This window comes from Oncorhynchus mykiss, unplaced genomic scaffold (genome assembly GCF_013265735.2).
Source record: "Oncorhynchus mykiss isolate Arlee unplaced genomic scaffold, USDA_OmykA_1.1 un_scaffold_595, whole genome shotgun sequence".
Classification (NCBI taxonomy): domain Eukaryota; kingdom Metazoa; phylum Chordata; class Actinopteri; order Salmoniformes; family Salmonidae; genus Oncorhynchus; species Oncorhynchus mykiss.
This window is the reverse complement of record NW_023494042.1, coordinates 40,705-61,969: the sequence shown is the minus strand read 5'-3', so window position 1 is coordinate 61,969 and position 21,265 is coordinate 40,705. Positions and strand designations below refer to the sequence as shown.

At 47.7% G+C, this 21,265-nt stretch overlaps 1 long non-coding RNA gene across 1 annotated transcript; it reads left to right on the top strand.

The window, feature by feature from the left end:
* The first annotated feature begins 3,872 nt into the window (after positions 1 to 3,872).
* Positions 3,873 to 20,396, top strand: LOC118960344. Its single transcript, XR_005048440.1, has 3 exons — positions 3,873 to 3,911; positions 4,087 to 4,152; positions 20,312 to 20,396. It is a non-coding gene; the product is annotated as an uncharacterized LOC118960344 (long non-coding RNA).
* The last annotated feature ends 869 nt before the right edge of the window (positions 20,397 to 21,265 follow it).

Here is a 21,265-nt window from a genome sequence, read left to right as displayed (position 1 = left end):
CATCACATGATACCTCAACAGCATTTTGACGCCATTTCCGGTCACAACTTGCAGACTTGTTTACGTGTTTTGTTGCCTACTTTGCTACATGACAACTTTACGGTTTTTACTTTTTAATTACCGTTTATATTTTTGGTTTTTCCCTCAATTTTTTCACTTGTGTCAGGGTTGCGTCAATTCGAATCTGGTATCAGGATAAATATCACAATGAGGCTTTTATTAGCTAAGCAATAAGTGGTAAATGCAATTTTTGTATATATGGGCTCTGTCCCACCTCGCAGGGCAAAACAGAACTGACTTGTTCCTGACAAAGATATTTAATATACTCTGACAGTAGTTCCTGCTTCCGAGCCGGCCTGTCAGAGTAGACTGGGCGTGGTTTAGACTCACCCAGCCTATCGTTGATTGTTGGCGCAGAGGCTGGTCCCAGCCCCTTAAGCGCTTCAGCGGTCAGTCGTTGTAGCTGTGTAGAATATGCAGTTATCAGGCACCTGGCTCCTGTTATCTAACAAAAGACTGTTCTGAATGTGCCCCCCCCAACTCATTGCACAGTTCTGTATTTTTCCATCATGAGAAAGGCCCATGGCCCTGAAACTGAACAATGGTTCAAGTCAGCTATGTTGCATAACACATACATACATACATCCACACAAGCCAACAGCAGATAATATTAAATCACATATGGTAACGGGCTATAGTGCATAACACAGAATCCTCATACTCCGGACGCTTTATCTGGACATGGTTCGTCAGGACCTCCAACAGCCGAAGCTAAGTAGTAACATTAACATGATGCCTTCTAATTGCAGTCGCTGTACTCATACAGGAGAACGATCGCCTTACGGTGAGGATAGCTGTGCTACAAGCCCAGCTTCAGACGCAATCGTTAGGCAAGGGTAATTTCAGTGTAGGAAAGGATGAAACAGCGTCTGTGCCACCAGTAAGTACAGATAGTAACGTTAGTATAAATCCCCTCGCACGGTCCCCGCAGCCGGACAACTTTCTCACGGTTTCTGGAGAGAAATGCTGTAGGAATGCTCAACCGGTGTCGCTCATTCAGCCGACAAACTTCAACCGGTTTTCCCCATTAAGCAGCGAGTCGGAGTCAAAGGCCGAGCCTTCTCTTGTCTCTACTCCTCCCGTTACGGGGTCAGAGACGCCGAAGCTTCCCACCATTAGCTCTGACAAATTGAAAACTCTAGTCATTGGCGACTCCATTACCCGCAGTATTAGACTTAAAACGAATAATCAGCCGACATGTCTCTGGACCTACTCACTGTCACAGTCATACTCTGGACCTAGTTTTGTCCCATGGAATAAATGTTGTGGATCTTAATGTTTTCCCTCATAATCCTGGACTATCGGACCACCATTTTATTACGTTTGCAATTGCAACAAATAATCTGCTCAGACCCCAACCAAGGAACATCAAAAGTCGTGCTATAAATTCACAGACAACACAAAGATTCCTTGATGTCCTTCCAGACTCCCTCTGTCTACCCAAGGACGCCAGAGGACAAAAATCAGTTAACCACCTAACTGAGGAACTCAATTTAACCTTGCGCAATACCCTAGATGCAGTTGCACCCCTAAAAACTAAAAACATTTCTCATAAGAAACTAGCTCCCTGGTATACAGAAAATACCCGAGCTCTGAAGCAAGCTTCCAGAAAATTGGAACGGAAATGGCGCCACACCAAACTGGAAGTCTTCCGACTAGCTTGGAAAGACAGTACCGTGCAGTATCGAAGAGCCCTTGCTGCTGCTCGATCATCCTATTTTTCCAACTTAATTGAGGAAAATAAGAACAATCCGAAATTCGTTTTTGATACTGTCGCAAAGCTAACTAAAAAGCAGCATTCCCCAAGAGAGGATGGCTTTCACCTCAGCAGTAATAAATTCATGAACTTCTTTGAGGAAAAGATGATTATTACAAAGTAAATTACGGACTCCTCTTTAAATCTGCGTATTCCTTCAAAGCTCAGTTGTCCTGAGTCTGCACAACTCTGCCAGGACCTAGGATCAAGAGAGACACTCAAGTGTTTTAGTACTATATCCCTTGACACAATGATGAAAATAATCATGGCCTCTAAACCTTCAAGCTCCATACTGGACCCTATTCCAACTAAACTACTGAAAGAGCTGTTTCCTGTGCTTGGCCCTCCTATGTTGAACATAATAAACGGCTCTCTATCCACCGGATGTGTACCAAACTCACTAAAAGTGGCAGTAATAAAGCCTCTCTTGAAAAAGCCAAACCTTGACCCAGAAAATATAAAAAACTATCGGCCTATATCGAATCTTCCATTCCTCTCAAAATGTTTAGAAAAGGCTGTTGCGCAGCCTCTGCCTTCCTCGTCAGAGGAGGAGATAGAAGAAAACTGTTACAGTCTCTGTGAATGGTTTGTCCTCTGACAAATCAACTGTAAATTTCGATGTTCCTCAAGGTTCCGTTTTAGGACCACTATTGATTTTCACTATATATTTTACCTCTTGGGGATGTCATTCGAAAACATAATGTTAACTTTCACTGCTATGCGGATGACACACAGCTGAACATTTCAATGAAACATGGTGAAGCCCCAAAATTGCCCTCGCTAGAAGCATGTGTTTCAGACATAAGGAAGTGGATGGCTGCAAACGTTCTACTTTTAAACTCGGACAAAACAGAGATGCTTGTTCTAGGTCCCAAGAAACAAAGAGATCTTCTGTTGAATCTGACAATTAATCTTAATGGCTGTACAGTCGTCTCAAATAAAACTGTGAAGGCCCTCGGCGTTACTCTGGACCCTGATCTCTCTTTTGAAGAACATATCAAGACTGTTTCAAGGAAAGCTTTTTTCCATCTACGTAACATTGCAAAAATCAAACTTTCTGTCCAAAAATGATGCAGAAAAATGTATCCATGCTTTTGTCACTTCTAGGTTAGACTACTGCAATGCTCTTACTTTCCGGCTACCCGGATAAAGCACTAAATAAACTTCAGTTAGTGCTAAATACGGCTGCTAGAATCCTGACTAGAACCCCAAAAATATATCATATTACTCCAGTGCTAGCCTCCCTACACTGGCTTCCTGTCAAGGCAAGGGCTGATTTCAAGGTTTTACTGCTAACCTACAAAGCATTACATGGGCTTGCTCGTACCTATCTCTCTGATTTGGTCCTGCCGTACATACCTACACGTACGCTACGGTCACAAGACGCAGGCCTCCTAATTGCTTCTTCCACATCTTTTGGTCCCTGTCTGTTTTGCTCTCAGTGAAGTGCTACTATCCCCTTGGACTACAGGTTATTGCCGTCATAAGGTGTGCGTCTGTCTGTTGGCCGGACACTTTCTACCGTTTAGGACCTTTGTGGGTAAAGGTAAAGATGGGGTATAGCAGCAGAAGTTCCTCTGAAGTCCAGTATCTGCTGGAAGGGAACCTGGTGGTACGAGAGGATGAGTGTGGGCCTGTTGTGCTTCCCCCTATCCCTCCCTCTTCTCTCTCACTGTCTGAAAAACGTAAAACGTGGATTTGGGTACAGTGTTTATTTCCCCCTAATATCTTTGAAGATTACACCTAAAATAATTAGGAATACTTCTTTCTACTGCTGATCTGAGACCATTAGGGTTAATCATTACAGATATAAATGCAATATATGGAGTAGAAAAGATTGCCTGCCCACCAACTTGATAAGAATCAACATATGTTCTACATGGTCTATTTCTATCTGAACGTAACAACTCAATCAAGCTTGTTAATTGATCGTTAAGCCATGTTTGTCAGGTAAACTAAGGTCATTAGTGGCCTATATAAGCCTCATACAGGCCATGGGAAGACATTACCTGTTGATAACACAGACTATTTTCATGATCATGGGAGGTGTGAGAGAATTGCTTGCTCGTTGTGATGACTGTGGGGGTTGTCAAAGGTTGGTTCACTAATGTTTAAGGGATTTGTTTGGTAAATATGCTTAACTTTATAAGTTGGGTATTAATATTTGACTGTCTGTATCTTCCGCGTTGGTCATCTTTTATTCTTCACTGCTATTAATATATGTAGCTATTTTGTGTGAACTCAACTTCTGTCAACACTTTTCTCCTCAGTTTCTTGTTACCCTGTTGGAAAGTCCCAGAAGCAAGATCAAGTCTCTCTGCAGAGGAGACTTGGAGGTAAGTGTTTTCTTTCCGCAACCCTTCTAGCTATGTTCTTGTCACTGTCTATGGTGCTGCTGTGTTTGACACTCATTCAACAGCATAGAGTAACTCAGTCTAAATAATGTTGTCAAACCTTAACCTACATTTTTCCGAGCTGTCATCAAATGACGTCTCCATTTGAGCTGTCATCAAATGACGTCTCCATTGTGCATGCCCTCGGCCTTGCTCCGATCCATAGGGTCTGACGCTAAACAAGCCAGAGAAGGTACGGCCTGAAACATATACTTTGAAAACTGTAGGGTTCATGTTGCTCAAAATTCGATTAGCAATTTGGCCTAGGACGTGTAGAACAGATGTGTTGCTGTAGAATACCCAACTGTTCCTTTGTTTTTCTCAAGAGTATTAGAGACCAATGAAGTAGAATCCCAAGCTTCTCCAAAACCATGGTAGCTCTCCGGCAAATGATGCCCTGTCCTCTGAGGAGAAGCTGAGGCGCATGTCCTCGGACGACGCCACCTCTGACGCTGCGACCGGCCCGTCTGGCGACGACGCCACCTCTGAAGCTGCGACCGGCCCGTCTGGCGACGACGCCACCTCTGAAGCTGCGACCGGCCCGTCTGGCGACGACGCCACCTCTGAAGCTGCGACCGGCCCGTCTGGCGACGACGCCACCTCTGAAGCTGCGACCGGCCCGTCTGGCGACGACGCCACCTCTGAAGCTGCGACCGGCCCGTCTGGCGACGACGCCACCTCTGAAGCTGCGACCGGCCCGTCTGGCGACGACGCCACCTCTGAAGCTGCGACCGGCCCGTCTGGCGACGACGCCACCTCTGAAGCTGCGACCGGCCCGTCTGGCGACGACGCCACCTCTGAAGCTGCGACCGGCCCGTCTGGCGACGACGCCACCTCTGAAGCTGCGACCGGCCCGTCTGGCGACGACGCCACCTCTGAAGCTGCGACCGGCCCGTCTGGCGACGACGCCACCTCTGAAGCTGCGACCGGCCCGTCTGGCGACGACGCCACCTCTGAAGCTGCGACCGGCCCGTCTGGCGACGACGCCACCTCTGAAGCTGCGACCGGCCCGTCTGGCGACGACGCCACCTCTGAAGCTGCGACCGGCCCGTCTGGCGACGACGCCACCTCTGAAGCTGCGACCGGCCCGTCTGGCGACGACGCCACCTCTGAAGCTGCGACCGGCCCGTCTGGCGACGACGCCACCTCTGAAGCTGCGACCGGCCCGTCTGGCGACGACGCCACCTCTGAAGCTGCGACCGGCCCGTCTGGCGACGACGCCACCTCTGAAGCTGCGACCGGCCCGTCTGGCGACGACGCCACCTCTGAAGCTGCGACCGGCCCGTCTGGCGACGACGCCACCTCTGAAGCTGCGACCGGCCCGTCTGGCGACGACGCCACCTCTGAAGCTGCGACCGGCCCGTCTGGCGACGACGCCACCTCTGAAGCTGCGACCGGCCCGTCTGGCGACGACGCCACCTCTGAAGCTGCGACCGGCCCGTCTGGCGACGACGCCACCTCTGAAGCTGCGACCGGCCCGTCTGGCGACGACGCCACCTCTGAAGCTGCGACCGGCCCGTCTGGCGACGACGCCACCTCTGAAGCTGCGACCGGCCCGTCTGGCGACGACGCCACCTCTGAAGCTGCGACCGGCCCGTCTGGCGACGACGCCACCTCTGAAGCTGCGACCGGCCCGTCTGGCGACGACGCCACCTCTGAAGCTGCGACCGGCCCGTCTGGCGACGACGCCACCTCTGAAGCTGCGACCGGCCCGTCTGGCGACGACGCCACCTCTGAAGCTGCGACCGGCCCGTCTGGCGACGACGCCACCTCTGAAGCTGCGACCGGCCCGTCTGGCGACGACGCCACCTCTGAAGCTGCGACCGGCCCGTCTGGCGACGACGCCACCTCTGAAGCTGCGACCGGCCCGTCTGGCGACGACGCCACCTCTGAAGCTGCGACCGGCCCGTCTGGCGACGACGCCACCTCTGAAGCTGCGACCGGCCCGTCTGGCGACGACGCCACCTCTGAAGCTGCGACCGGCCCGTCTGGCGACGACGCCACCTCTGAAGCTGCGACCGGCCCGTCTGGCGACGACGCCACCTCTGAAGCTGCGACCGGCCCGTCTGGCGACGACGCCACCTCTGAAGCTGCGACCGGCCCGTCTGGCGACGACGCCACCTCTGAAGCTGCGACCGGCCCGTCTGGCGACGACGCCACCTCTGAAGCTGCGACCGGCCCGTCTGGCGACGACGCCACCTCTGAAGCTGCGACCGGCCCGTCTGGCGACGACGCCACCTCTGAAGCTGCGACCGGCCCGTCTGGCGACGACGCCACCTCTGAAGCTGCGACCGGCCCGTCTGGCGACGACGCCACCTCTGAAGCTGCGACCGGCCCGTCTGGCGACGACGCCACCTCTGAAGCTGCGACCGGCCCGTCTGGCGACGACGCCACCTCTGAAGCTGCGACCGGCCCGTCTGGCGACGACGCCACCTCTGAAGCTGCGACCGGCCCGTCTGGCGACGACGCCACCTCTGAAGCTGCGACCGGCCCGTCTGGCGACGACGCCACCTCTGAAGCTGCGACCGGCCCGTCTGGCGACGACGCCACCTCTGAAGCTGCGACCGGCCCGTCTGGCGACGACGCCACCTCTGAAGCTGCGACCGGCCCGTCTGGCGACGACGCCACCTCTGAAGCTGCGACCGGCCCGTCTGGCGACGACGCCACCTCTGAAGCTGCGACCGGCCCGTCTGGCGACGACGCCACCTCTGAAGCTGCGACCGGCCCGTCTGGCGACGACGCCACCTCTGAAGCTGCGACCGGCCCGTCTGGCGACGACGCCACCTCTGAAGCTGCGACCGGCCCGTCTGGCGACGACGCCACCTCTGAAGCTGCGACCGGCCCGTCTGGCGACGACGCCACCTCTGAAGCTGCGACCGGCCCGTCTGGCGACGACGCCACCTCTGAAGCTGCGACCGGCCCGTCTGGCGACGACGCCACCTCTGAAGCTGCGACCGGCCCGTCTGGCGACGACGCCACCTCTGAAGCTGCGACCGGCCCGTCTGGCGACGACGCCACCTCTGAAGCTGCGACCGGCCCGTCTGGCGACGACGCCACCTCTGAAGCTGCGACCGGCCCGTCTGGCGACGACGCCACCTCTGAAGCTGCGACCGGCCCGTCTGGCGACGACGCCACCTCTGAAGCTGCGACCGGCCCGTCTGGCGACGACGCCACCTCTGAAGCTGCGACCGGCCCGTCTGGCGACGACGCCACCTCTGAAGCTGCGACCGGCCCGTCTGGCGACGACGCCACCTCTGAAGCTGCGACCGGCCCGTCTGGCGACGACGCCACCTCTGAAGCTGCGACCGGCCCGTCTGGCGACGACGCCACCTCTGAAGCTGCGACCGGCCCGTCCGGCGACGACGCCATGGATATCTGACGTGGGACATGCAAGAGTTCATGGGTACTCTAGTCCAGTGTGTAACTGCATTTGCTTGTTTTGGCTCAATTAAACATTAACTGTAATACTTGTGTCCTCTGTATTGTTTTGGTGGTTCCTACTTGGAGTTGAGGTGTATGACCTGACTTGAGTAACTGGGGTGATGGCAACATTTATTTTGCATTATATCCATGCGCCAGCAATATTACTCAGACCCCTGTGTTTTAAATTACCAATTGACTTAAGCTACATGTGCTCAGTGTTGGTCCATTTATGCTAGTAGCATCACATGATACCTCAACAGCATTTTGACGCCATTTCCGGTCACAACTTGCAGACTTGTTTACGTGTTTTGTTGCCTACTTTGCTACCTGACAACTTTACGGTTTTTACTTTTTAATTACCGTTTATATTTTTGGTTTTTCCCTCAATTTTTTCACTCGTGTCAGGGTTGCGTCAATTCGAATCTGGTATCAGGATAAATATCACAATGAGGCTTTTATTAGCTAAGCAATAAGTGGTAAATGCAATTTTCGTATATATGGGCTCTGTCCCACCTCGCAGGGCAAAACAGAACTGACTTGTTCCTGACAAAGATATTTAATATACTCTGACAGTAGTTCCTGCTTCCGAGCCGGCCTGTCAGAGTAGACTGGGCGTGGTTTAGACTCACCCAGCCTATCGTTGATTGTTGGCGCAGAGGCTGGTCCCAGCCCCTTAAGCGCTTCAGCGGTCAGTCGTTGTAGCTGTGTAGAATATGCAGTTATCAGGCACCTGGCTCCTGTTATCTAACAAAAGACTGTTCTGAATGTGCCCCCCCCCCAACTCATTGCACAGTTCTGTATTTTTCCATCATGAGAAAGGCCCATGGCCCTGAAACTGAACAATGGTTCAAGTCAGCTATGTTGCATAACACATACATACATCCACACAAGCCAACAGCAGATAATATTAAATCACATATGGTAACGGGCTATAGTGCATAACACAGAATCCTCATACTCCGGACGCTTTATCTGGACATGGTTCGTCAGGACCTCCAACAGCCGAAGCTAAGTAGTAACATTAACATGATGCCTTCTAATTGCAGTCGCTGTACTCATACAGGAGAACGATCGCCTTACGGTGAGGATAGCTGTGCTACAAGCCCAGCTTCAGACGCAATCGTTAGGCAAGGGTAATTTCAGTGTAGGAAAGGATGAAACAGCGTCTGTGCCACCAGTAAGTACAGATAGTAACGTTAGTATAAATCCCCTCGCACGGTCCCCGCAGCCGGACAACTTTCTCACGGTTTCTGGAGAGAAATGCTGTAGGAATGCTCAACCGGTGTCGCTCATTCAGCCGACAAACTTCAACCGGTTTTCCCCATTAAGCAGCGAGTCGGAGTCAAAGGCCGAGCCTTCTCTTGTCTCTACTCCTCCCGTTACGGGGTCAGAGACGCCGAAGCTTCCCACCATTAGCTCTGACAAATTGAAAACTCTAGTCATTGGCGACTCCATTACCCGCAGTATTAGACTTAAAACGAATAATCAGCCGACATGTCTCTGGACCTACTCACTGTCACAGTCATACTCTGGACCTAGTTTTGTCCCATGGAATAAATGTTGTGGATCTTAATGTTTTCCCTCATAATCCTGGACTATCGGACCACCATTTTATTACGTTTGCAATTGCAACAAATAATCTGCTCAGACCCCAACCAAGGAACATCAAAAGTCGTGCTATAAATTCACAGACAACACAAAGATTCCTTGATGTCCTTCCAGACTCCCTCTGTCTACCCAAGGACGCCAGAGGACAAAAATCAGTTAACCACCTAACTGAGGAACTCAATTTAACCTTGCGCAATACCCTAGATGCAGTTGCACCCCTAAATACTAAAAACATTTCTCATAAGAAACTAGCTCCCTGGTATACAGAAAATACCCGAGCTCTGAAGCAAGCTTCCAGAAAATTGGAACGGAAATGGCGCCACACCAAACTGGAAGTCTTCCGACTAGCTTGGAAAGACAGTACCGTGCAGTATCGAAGAGCCCTTGCTGCTGCTCGATCATCCTATTTTTCCAACTTAATTGAGGAAAATAAGAACAATCCGAAATTCGTTTTTGATACTGTCGCAAAGCTAACTAAAAAGCAGCATTCCCCAAGAGAGGATGGCTTTCACCTCAGCAGTAATAAATTCATGAACTTCTTTGAGGAAAAGATGATTATTACAAAGTAAATTACGGACTCCTCTTTAAATCTGCGTATTCCTTCAAAGCTCAGTTGTCCTGAGTCTGCACAACTCTGCCAGGACCTAGGATCAAGAGAGACACTCAAGTGTTTTAGTACTATATCCCTTGACACAATGATGAAAATAATCATGGCCTCTAAACCTTCAAGCTCCATACTGGACCCTATTCCAACTAAACTACTGAAAGAGCTGTTTCCTGTGCTTGGCCCTCCTATGTTGAACATAATAAACGGCTCTCTATCCACCGGATGTGTACCAAACTCACTAAAAGTGGCAGTAATAAAGCCTCTCTTGAAAAAGCCAAACCTTGACCCAGAAAATATAAAAAACTATCGGCCTATATCGAATCTTCCATTCCTCTCAAAATGTTTAGAAAAGGCTGTTGCGCAGCCTCTGCCTTCCTCGTCAGAGGAGGAGATAGAAGAAAACTGTTACAGTCTCTGTGAATGGTTTGTCCTCTGACAAATCAACTGTAAATTTCGATGTTCCTCAAGGTTCCGTTTTAGGACCACTATTGATTTTCACTATATATTTTACCTCTTGGGGATGTCATTCGAAAACATAATGTTAACTTTCACTGCTATGCGGATGACACACAGCTGAACATTTCAATGAAACATGGTGAAGCCCCAAAATTGCCCTCGCTAGAAGCATGTGTTTCAGACATAAGGAAGTGGATGGCTGCAAACGTTCTACTTTTAAACTCGGACAAAACAGAGATGCTTGTTCTAGGTCCCAAGAAACAAAGAGATCTTCTGTTGAATCTGACAATTAATCTTAATGGCTGTACAGTCGTCTCAAATAAAACTGTGAAGGCCCTCGGCGTTACTCTGGACCCTGATCTCTCTTTTGAAGAACATATCAAGACTGTTTCAAGGACAGCTTTTTTCCATCTACGTAACATTGCAAAAATCAAACTTTCTGTCCAAAAATGATGCAGAAAAATGTATCCATGCTTTTGTCACTTCTAGGTTAGACTACTGCAATGCTCTTACTTTCCGGCTACCCGGATAAAGCACTAAATAAACTTCAGTTAGTGCTAAATACGGCTGCTAGAATCCTGACTAGAACCCCAAAAATATATCATATTACTCCAGTGCTAGCCTCCCTACACTGGCTTCCTGTCAAGGCAAGGGCTGATTTCAAGGTTTTACTGCTAACCTACAAAGCATTACATGGGCTTGCTCGTACCTATCTCTCTGATTTGGTCCTGCCGTACATACCTACACGTACGCTACGGTCACAAGACGCAGGCCTCCTAATTGCTTCTTCCACATCTTTTGGTCCCTGTCTGTTTTGCTCTCAGTGAAGTGCTACTATCCCCTTGGACTACAGGTTATTGCCGTCATAAGGTGTGCGTCTGTCTGTTGGCCGGACACTTTCTACCGTTTAGGACCTTTGTGGGTAAAGGTAAAGATGGGGTATAGCAGCAGAAGTTCCTCTGAAGTCCAGTATCTGCTGGAAGGGAACCTGGTGGTACGAGAGGATGAGTGTGGGCCTGTTGTGCTTCCCCCTATCCCTCCCTCTTCTCTCTCACTGTCTGAAAAACGTAAAACGTGGATTTGGGTACAGTGTTTATTTCCCCCTAATATCTTTGAAGATTACACCTAAAATAATTAGGAATACTTCTTTCTACTGCTGATCTGAGACCATTAGGGTTAATCATTACAGATATAAATGCAATATATGGAGTAGAAAAGATTGCCTGCCCACCAACTTGATAAGAATCAACATATGTTCTACATGGTCTATTTCTATCTGAACGTAACAACTCAATCAAGCTTGTTAATTGATCGTTAAGCCATGTTTGTCAGGTAAACTAAGGTCATTAGTGGCCTATATAAGCCTCATACAGGCCATGGGAAGACATTACCTGTTGATAACACAGACTATTTTCATGATCATGGGAGGTGTGAGAGAATTGCTGCTCGTTGTGATGACTGTGGGGGTTGTCAAAGGTTGGTTCACTAATGTTTAAGGGATTTGTTTGGTAAATATGCTTAACTTTATAAGTTGGGTATTAATATTTGACTGTCTGTATCTTCCGCGTTGGTCATCTTTTATTCTTCACTGCTATTAATATATGTAGCTATTTTGTGTGAACTCAACTTCTGTCAACACTTTCTCCTCAGTTTCTTGTTACCCTGTTGGAAAGTCCCAGAAGCAAGATCAAGTCTCTCTGCAGAGGAGACTTGGAGGTAAGTGTTTCTTTCCGCAACCCTTCTAGCTATGTTCTTTGTCACTGTCTATGGTGCTGCTGTGTTTGACACTCATTCAACAGCATAGAGTAACTCAGTCTAAATAATGTTGTCAAACCTTAACCTACATTTTTCAGAGCTGTCATCAAATGACGTCTCCATTGTGCATGCCCTGGCCTTGCTCCGATCCATAGGGTCTGACGCTAAACAAGCCAGAGAAGGTACGGCCTGAAACATATACTTTGAAAACTGTAGGGTTCATGTTGCTCAAAATTCGATTAGCAATTTGGCCTAGACCGTGTAGAACAGATGTGTTGCTGTAGAATACCCAACTGTTCCTTTTGTTTTTTCTCAAGAGTATTTAGAGACCAATGAAGTAGAATCCCAAGCTTCTCCAAACCATGGTAGCTCTCCGGCAAATGATGCCCTGTCCTCTGAGGAGAAGCTGAGGCGCATGTCCTCGGACGACGCCGCCACCTCTGAAGCTGCGACCGGCCCGTCTGGCGACGCCGCCACCTCTGAAGCTGCGACCGGCCCGTCTGGCGACGCCGCCACCTCTGAAGCTGCGACCGGCCCGTCTGGCGACGCCGCCACCTCTGAAGCTGCGACCGGCCCGTCTGGCGACGCCGCCACCTCTGAAGCTGCGACCGGCCCGTCTGGCGACGCCGCCACCTCTGAAGCTGCGACCGGCCCGTCTGGCGACGCCGCCACCTCTGAAGCTGCGACCGGCCCGTCTGGCGACGACGCCACCTCTGAAGCTGATTGCAGTCGCTGTACTCATACAGGAGAACGATCGCCTTACGGTGAGGATAGCTGTGCTACAAGCCCAGCTTCAGACGCAATCGTTAGGCAAGGGTAATTTCAGTGTAGGAAAGGATGAAACAGCGTCTGTGCCACCAGTAAGTACAGATAGTAACGTTAGTATAAATCCCCTCGCACGGTCCCCGCAGCCGGACAACTTTCTCACGGTTTCTGGAGAGAAATGCTGTAGGAATGCTCAACCGGTGTCGCTCATTCAGCCGACAAACTTCAACCGGTTTTCCCCATTAAGCAGCGAGTCGGAGTCAAAGGCCGAGCCTTCTCTTGTCTCTACTCCTCCCGTTACGGGGTCAGAGACGCCGAAGCTTCCCACCATTAGCTCTGACAAATTGAAAACTCTAGTCATTGGCGACTCCATTACCCGCAGTATTAGACTTAAAACGAATAATCAGCCGACATGTCTCTGGACCTACTCACTGTCACAGTCATACTCTGGACCTAGTTTTGTCCCATGGAATAAATGTTGTGGATCTTAATGTTTTCCCTCATAATCCTGGACTATCGGACCACCATTTTATTACGTTTGCAATTGCAACAAATAATCTGCTCAGACCCCAACCAAGGAACATCAAAAGTCGTGCTATAAATTCACAGACAACACAAAGATTCCTTGATGTCCTTCCAGACTCCCTCTGTCTACCCAAGGACGCCAGAGGACAAAAATCAGTTAACCACCTAACTGAGGAACTCAATTTAACCTTGCGCAATACCCTAGATGCAGTTGCACCCCTAAATACTAAAAACATTTCTCATAAGAAACTAGCTCCCTGGTATACAGAAAATACCCGAGCTCTGAAGCAAGCTTCCAGAAAATTGGAACGGAAATGGCGCCACACCAAACTGGAAGTCTTCCGACTAGCTTGGAAAGACAGTACCGTGCAGTATCGAAGAGCCCTTGCTGCTGCTCGATCATCCTATTTTTCCAACTTAATTGAGGAAAATAAGAACAATCCGAAATTCGTTTTTGATACTGTCGCAAAGCTAACTAAAAAGCAGCATTCCCCAAGAGAGGATGGCTTTCACCTCAGCAGTAATAAATTCATGAACTTCTTTGAGGAAAAGATGATTATTACAAAGTAAATTACGGACTCCTCTTTAAATCTGCGTATTCCTTCAAAGCTCAGTTGTCCTGAGTCTGCACAACTCTGCCAGGACCTAGGATCAAGAGAGACACTCAAGTGTTTTAGTACTATATCCCTTGACACAATGATGAAAATAATCATGGCCTCTAAACCTTCAAGCTCCATACTGGACCCTATTCCAACTAAACTACTGAAAGAGCTGTTTCCTGTGCTTGGCCCTCCTATGTTGAACATAATAAACGGCTCTCTATCCACCGGATGTGTACCAAACTCACTAAAAGTGGCAGTAATAAAGCCTCTCTTGAAAAAGCCAAACCTTGACCCAGAAAATATAAAAAACTATCGGCCTATATCGAATCTTCCATTCCTCTCAAAATGTTTAGAAAAGGCTGTTGCGCAGCCTCTGCCTTCCTCGTCAGAGGAGGAGATAGAAGAAAACTGTTACAGTCTCTGTGAATGGTTTGTCCTCTGACAAATCAACTGTAAATTTCGATGTTCCTCAAGGTTCCGTTTTAGGACCACTATTGATTTTCACTATATATTTTACCTCTTGGGGATGTCATTCGAAAACATAATGTTAACTTTCACTGCTATGCGGATGACACACAGCTGAACATTTCAATGAAACATGGTGAAGCCCCAAAATTGCCCTCGCTAGAAGCATGTGTTTCAGACATAAGGAAGTGGATGGCTGCAAACGTTCTACTTTTAAACTCGGACAAAACAGAGATGCTTGTTCTAGGTCCCAAGAAACAAAGAGATCTTCTGTTGAATCTGACAATTAATCTTAATGGCTGTACAGTCGTCTCAAATAAAACTGTGAAGGCCCTCGGCGTTACTCTGGACCCTGATCTCTCTTTTGAAGAACATATCAAGACTGTTTCAAGGACAGCTTTTTTCCATCTACGTAACATTGCAAAAATCAAACTTTCTGTCCAAAAATGATGCAGAAAAATGTATCCATGCTTTTGTCACTTCTAGGTTAGACTACTGCAATGCTCTTACTTTCCGGCTACCCGGATAAAGCACTAAATAAACTTCAGTTAGTGCTAAATACGGCTGCTAGAATCCTGACTAGAACCCCAAAAATATATCATATTACTCCAGTGCTAGCCTCCCTACACTGGCTTCCTGTCAAGGCAAGGGCTGATTTCAAGGTTTTACTGCTAACCTACAAAGCATTACATGGGCTTGCTCGTACCTATCTCTCTGATTTGGTCCTGCCGTACATACCTACACGTACGCTACGGTCACAAGACGCAGGCCTCCTAATTGCTTCTTCCACATCTTTTGGTCCCTGTCTGTTTTGCTCTCAGTGAAGTGCTACTATCCCCTTGGACTACAGGTTATTGCCGTCATAAGGTGTGCGTCTGTCTGTTGGCCGGACACTTTCTACCGTTTAGGACCTTTGTGGGTAAAGGTAAAGATGGGGTATAGCAGCAGAAGTTCCTCTGAAGTCCAGTATCTGCTGGAAGGAAACCTGGTGGTACGAGAGGATGAGTGTGGGCCTGTTGTGCTTCCCCCTATCCCTCCCTCTTCTCTCTCACTGTCTGAAAAACGTAAAACGTGGATTTGGGTACAGTGTTTATTTCCCCCTAATATCTTTGAAGATTACACCTAAAATAATTAGGAAAACTTCTTTCTACTGCTGATCTGAGACCATTAGGGTTAATCATTACAGATATAAATGCAATATATGGAGTAGAAAAGATTGCCTGCCCACCAACTTGATAAGAATCAACATATGTTCTACATGGTCTATTTCTATCTGAACGTAACAACTCAATCAAGCTTGTTAATTGATCGTTAAGCCATGTTTGTCAGGTAAACTAAGGTCATTAGTGGCCTATATAAGCCTCATACAGGCCATGGGAAGACATTACCTGTTGATAACACAGACTATTTTCATGATCATGGGAGGTGTGAGAGAATTGCTGCTCGTTGTGATGACTGTGGGGGTTGTCAAAGGTTGGTTCACTAATGTTTAAGGGATTTGTTTGGTAAATATGCTTAACTTTATAAGTTGGGTATTAATATTTGACTGTCTGTATCTTCCGCGTTGGTCATCTTTTATTCTTCACTGCTATTAATATATGTAGCTATTTTGTGTGAACTCAACTTCTGTCAACACTTTCTCCTCAGTTTCTTGTTACCCTGTTGGAAAGTCCCAGAAGCAAGATCAAGTCTCTCTGCAGAGGAGACTTGGAGGTAAGTGTTTCTTTCCGCAACCCTTCTAGCTATGTTCTTTGTCACTGTCTATGGTGCTGCTGTGTTTGACACTCATTCAACAGCATAGAGTAACTCAGTCTAAATAATGTTGTCAAACCTTAACCTACATTTTTCAGAGCTGTCATCAAATGACGTCTCCATTGTGCATGCCCTGGCCTTGCTCCGATCCATAGGGTCTGACGCTAAACAAGCCAGAGAAGGTACGGCCTGAAACATATACTTTGAAAACTGTAGGGTTCATGTTGCTCAAAATTCGATTAGCAATTTGGCCTAGACCGTGTAGAACAGATGTGTTGCTGTAGAATACCCAACTGTTCCTTTTGTTTTTTCTCAAGAGTATTTAGAGACCAATGAAGTAGAATCCCAAGCTTCTCCAAACCATGGTAGCTCTCCGGCAAATGATGCCCTGTCCTCTGAGGAGAAGCTGAGGCGCATGTCCTCGGACGACGCCGCCACCTCTGAAGCTGCGACCGGCCCGTCTGGCGACGCCGCCACCTCTGAAGCTGCGACCGGCCCGTCTGGCGACGCCGCCACCTCTGAAGCTGCGACCGGCCCGTCTGGCGACGCCGCCACCTCTGAAGCTGCGACCGGCCCGTCTGGCGACGCCGCCACCTCTGAAGCTGCGACCGGCCCGTCTGGCGACGCCGCCACCTCTGAAGCTGCGACCGGCCCGTCTGGCGACGACGCCACCTCTGAAGCTGATTGCAGTCGCTGTACTCATACAGGAGAACGATCGCCTTACGGTGAGGATAGCTGTGCTACAAGCCCAGCTTCAGACGCAATCGTTAGGCAAGGGTAATTTCAGTGTAGGAAAGGATGAAACAGCGTCTGTGCCACCAGTAAGTACAGATAGTAACGTTAGTATAAATCCCCTCGCACGGTCCCCGCAGCCGGACAACTTTCTCACGGTTTCTGGAGAGAAATGCTGTAGGAATGCTCAACCGGTGTCGCTCATTCAGCCGACAAACTTCAACCGGTTTTCCCCATTAAGCAGCGAGTCGGAGTCAAAGGCCGAGCCTTCTCTTGTCTCTACTCCTCCCGTTACGGGGTCAGAGACGCCGAAGCTTCCCACCATTAGCTCTGACAAATTGAAAACTCTAGTCATTGGCGACTCCATTACCCGCAGTATTAGACTTAAAACGAATAATCAGCCGACATGTCTCTGGACCTACTCACTGTCACAGTCATACTCTGGACCTAGTTTTGTCCCATGGAATAAATGTTGTGGATCTTAATGTTTTCCCTCATAATCCTGGACTATCGGACCACCATTTTATTACGTTTGCAATTGCAACAAATAATCTGCTCAGACCCCAACCAAGGAACATCAAAAGTCGTGCTATAAATTCACAGACAACACAAAGATTCCTTGATGTCCTTCCAGACTCCCTCTGTCTACCCAAGGACGCCAGAGGACAAAAATCAGTTAACCACCTAACTGAGGAACTCAATTTAACCTTGCGCAATACCCTAGATGCAGTTGCACCCCTAAAAACTAAAAACATTTCTCATAAGAAACTAGCTCCCTGGTATACAGAAAATACCCGAGCTCTGAAGCAAGCTTCCAGAAAATTGGAACGGAAATGGCGCCACACCAAACTGGAAGTCTTCCGACTAGCTTGGAAAGACAGTACCGTGCAGTATCGAAGAGCCCTTGCTGCTGCTCGATCATCCTATTTTTCCAACTTAATTGAGGAAAATAAGAACAATCCGAAATTCGTTTTTGATACTGTCGCAAAGCTAACTAAAAAGCAGCATTCCCCAAGAGAGGATGGCTTTCACCTCAGCAGTAATAAATTCATGAACTTCTTTGAGGAAAAGATGATTATTACAAAGTAAATTACGGACTCCTCTTTAAATCTGCGTATTCCTTCAAAGCTCAGTTGTCCTGAGTCTGCACAACTCTGCCAGGACCTAGGATCAAGAGAGACACTCAAGTGTTTTAGTACTATATCCCTTGACACAATGATGAAAATAATCATGGCCTCTAAACCTTCAAGCTCCATACTGGACCCTATTCCAACTAAACTACTGAAAGAGCTGTTTCCTGTGCTTGGCCCTCCTATGTTGAACATAATAAACGGCTCTCTATCCACCGGATGTGTACCAAACTCACTAAAAGTGGCAGTAATAAAGCCTCTCTTGAAAAAGCCAAACCTTGACCCAGAAAATATAAAAAACTATCGGCCTATATCGAATCTTCCATTCCTCTCAAAATGTTTAGAAAAGGCTGTTGCGCAGCCTCTGCCTTCCTCGTCAGAGGAGGAGATAGAAGAAAACTGTTACAGTCTCTGTGAATGGTTTGTCCTCTGACAAATCAACTGTAAATTTCGATGTTCCTCAAGGTTCCGTTTTAGGACCACTATTGATTTTCACTATATATTTTACCTCTTGGGGATGTCATTCGAAAACATAATGTTAACTTTCACTGCTATGCGGATGACACACAGCTGAACATTTCAATGAAACATGGTGAAGCCCCAAAATTGCCCTCGCTAGAAGCATGTGTTTCAGACATAAGGAAGTGGATGGCTGCAAACGTTCTACTTTTAAACTCGGACAAAACAGAGATGCTTGTTCTAGGTCCCAAGAAACAAAGAGATCTTCTGTTGAATCTGACAATTAATCTTAATGGCTGTACAGTCGTCTCAAATAAAACTGTGAAGGCCCTCGGCGTTACTCTGGACCCTGATCTCTCTTTTGAAGAACATATCAAGACTGTTTCAAGGACAGCTTTTTTCCATCTACGTAACATTGCAAAAATCAAACTTTCTGTCCAAAAATGATGCAGAAAAATGTATCCATGCTTTTGTCACTTCTAGGTTAGACTACTGCAATGCTCTTACTTTCCGGCTACCCGGATAAAGCACTAAATAAACTTCAGTTAGTGCTAAATACGGCTGCTAGAATCCTGACTAGAACCCCAAAAATATATCATATTACTCCAGTGCTAGCCTCCCTACACTGGCTTCCTGTCAAGGCAAGGGCTGATTTCAAGGTTTTACTGCTAACCTACAAAGCATTACATGGGCTTGCTCGTACCTATCTCTCTGATTTGGTCCTGCCGTACATACCTACACGTACGCTACGGTCACAAGACGCAGGCCTCCTAATTGCTTCTTCCACATCTTTTGGTCCCTGTCTGTTTTGCTCTCAGTGAAGTGCTACTATCCCCTTGGACTACAGGTTATTGCCGTCATAAGGTGTGCGTCTGTCTGTTGGCCGGACACTTTCTACCGTTTAGGACCTTTGTGGGTAAAGGTAAAGATGGGGTATAGCAGCAGAAGTTCCTCTGAAGTCCAGTATCTGCTGGAAGGGAACCTGGTGGTACGAGAGGATGAGTGTGGGCCTGTTGTGCTTCCCCCTATCCCTCCCTCTTCTCTCTCACTGTCTGAAAAACGTAAAACGTGGATTTGGGTACAGTGTTTATTTCCCCCTAATATCTTTGAAGATTACACCTAAAATAATTAGGAATACTTCTTTCTACTGCTGATCTGAGACCATTAGGGTTAATCATTACAGATATAAATGCAATATATGGAGTAGAAAAGATTGCCTGCCCACCAACTTGATAAGAATCAACATATGTTCTACATGGTCTATTTCTATCTGAACGTAACAACTCAATCAAGCTTGTTAATTGATCGTTAAGCCATGTTTGTCATATATAAGCCTCATACAGGCCATGGGAAGACATTACCTGTTGATAACACAGACTACTTTCATCATCATGGGAGGTGTGAGAGAATTGCTGCTCGTTGTGATGACTGTGGGGGTTGTCAAAGGTTGGTTCACTAATGTTTAAGGGATTAGTTTGGTAAATATGCTTAACTTTATAAATTGGGTATTAATATTTGACTGTCTGTATCTTCCGCGTTGGTCATCTTTTATTCTTCACTGCTATTAATATATGTAGCTATTTTGTGTGAACTCAACTTCTGTCAACACTTTCTCCTCAGTTTCTTGTTACCCTGTTGGAAAGTCCCAGAAGCAAGATCAAGTCTCTCTGCAGAGGAGACTTGGAGGTAAGTGTTTCTTTCCGCAACCCTTCTAGCTATGTTCTTTGTCACTGTCTATGGTGCTGCTGTGTTTGACACTCATTCAACAGCATAGAGTAACTCAGTCTAAATAATGTTGTCAAACCTTAACCTACATTTTTCAGAGCTGTCATCAAATGACGTCTCCATTGTGCATGCCCTGGCCTTGCTCCGATCCATAGGGTCTGACGCTAAACATGCCAGAGACGATAAGGCCTGAAACATACTTTTAGAACTGCATGGCGTGCATGTTGGTCAACATAAATGGCAATTTGGCCTAGACCGTGTAGAACAGACAGGTATTCTACAGCAACACATCTGTCCCTTTTAGTTTTTTCTCGAGAGTATTTGGAGACTAATGATGTAGAATCCCACGCCTCTCCAAATCATGGTAGCACTCCTGCAAATGATGACCTGTAATCTGAGGCGCATGTCGTCTGACTATGAGTACTCTACTGATGCTGCAACTGGGTCGTCTGATGACGTTGCTGCTGAAGCTACATGTTAGTACAATTGTAAACCTACATCTTATCAACATACTTTGTCCATCATTCTGACATAATAAAACACTAGTGGTGGACCATACAGCTGAGCTGTGAGGCTAACACACAGCCCATTCACTCACTGGGATAAGGACATTCAGAATGTAAATGTGGTCAACTCATTACCCATGTAAGCAGCCCAGTGGATTGCTTGGCGGTCCTTGTCAAAAGCATTAATGTTGGCTTCTCTGGAGAGAAGCCGCCTCACCATCTAACAGGAAAAGGAGAGAGAAACAAAACACAGGCTGAGGAAAACTAAAGCAAAATCTGGCGTTGACGCCGCTCTTGAACAAATTCAAGCCTACAACTAGAGCTGTGACGGTCATGGGACTTCCGGTGTCGGTGATTGGCGTGCTGTATGTACACAGTCATCGACATAACTGACAGCCGACGGGCGTAACATTAGCGTGTTTACGCTTAGCTTACTGGCCCCTAAGCAAGACCGTTAAGGGGAAGCAATTTTTTTTTTTAAAGCATTCCATGAATCACATTTACGGACTTATGTAAGATAGCTGACTATTACTAATTTGAGTAGTC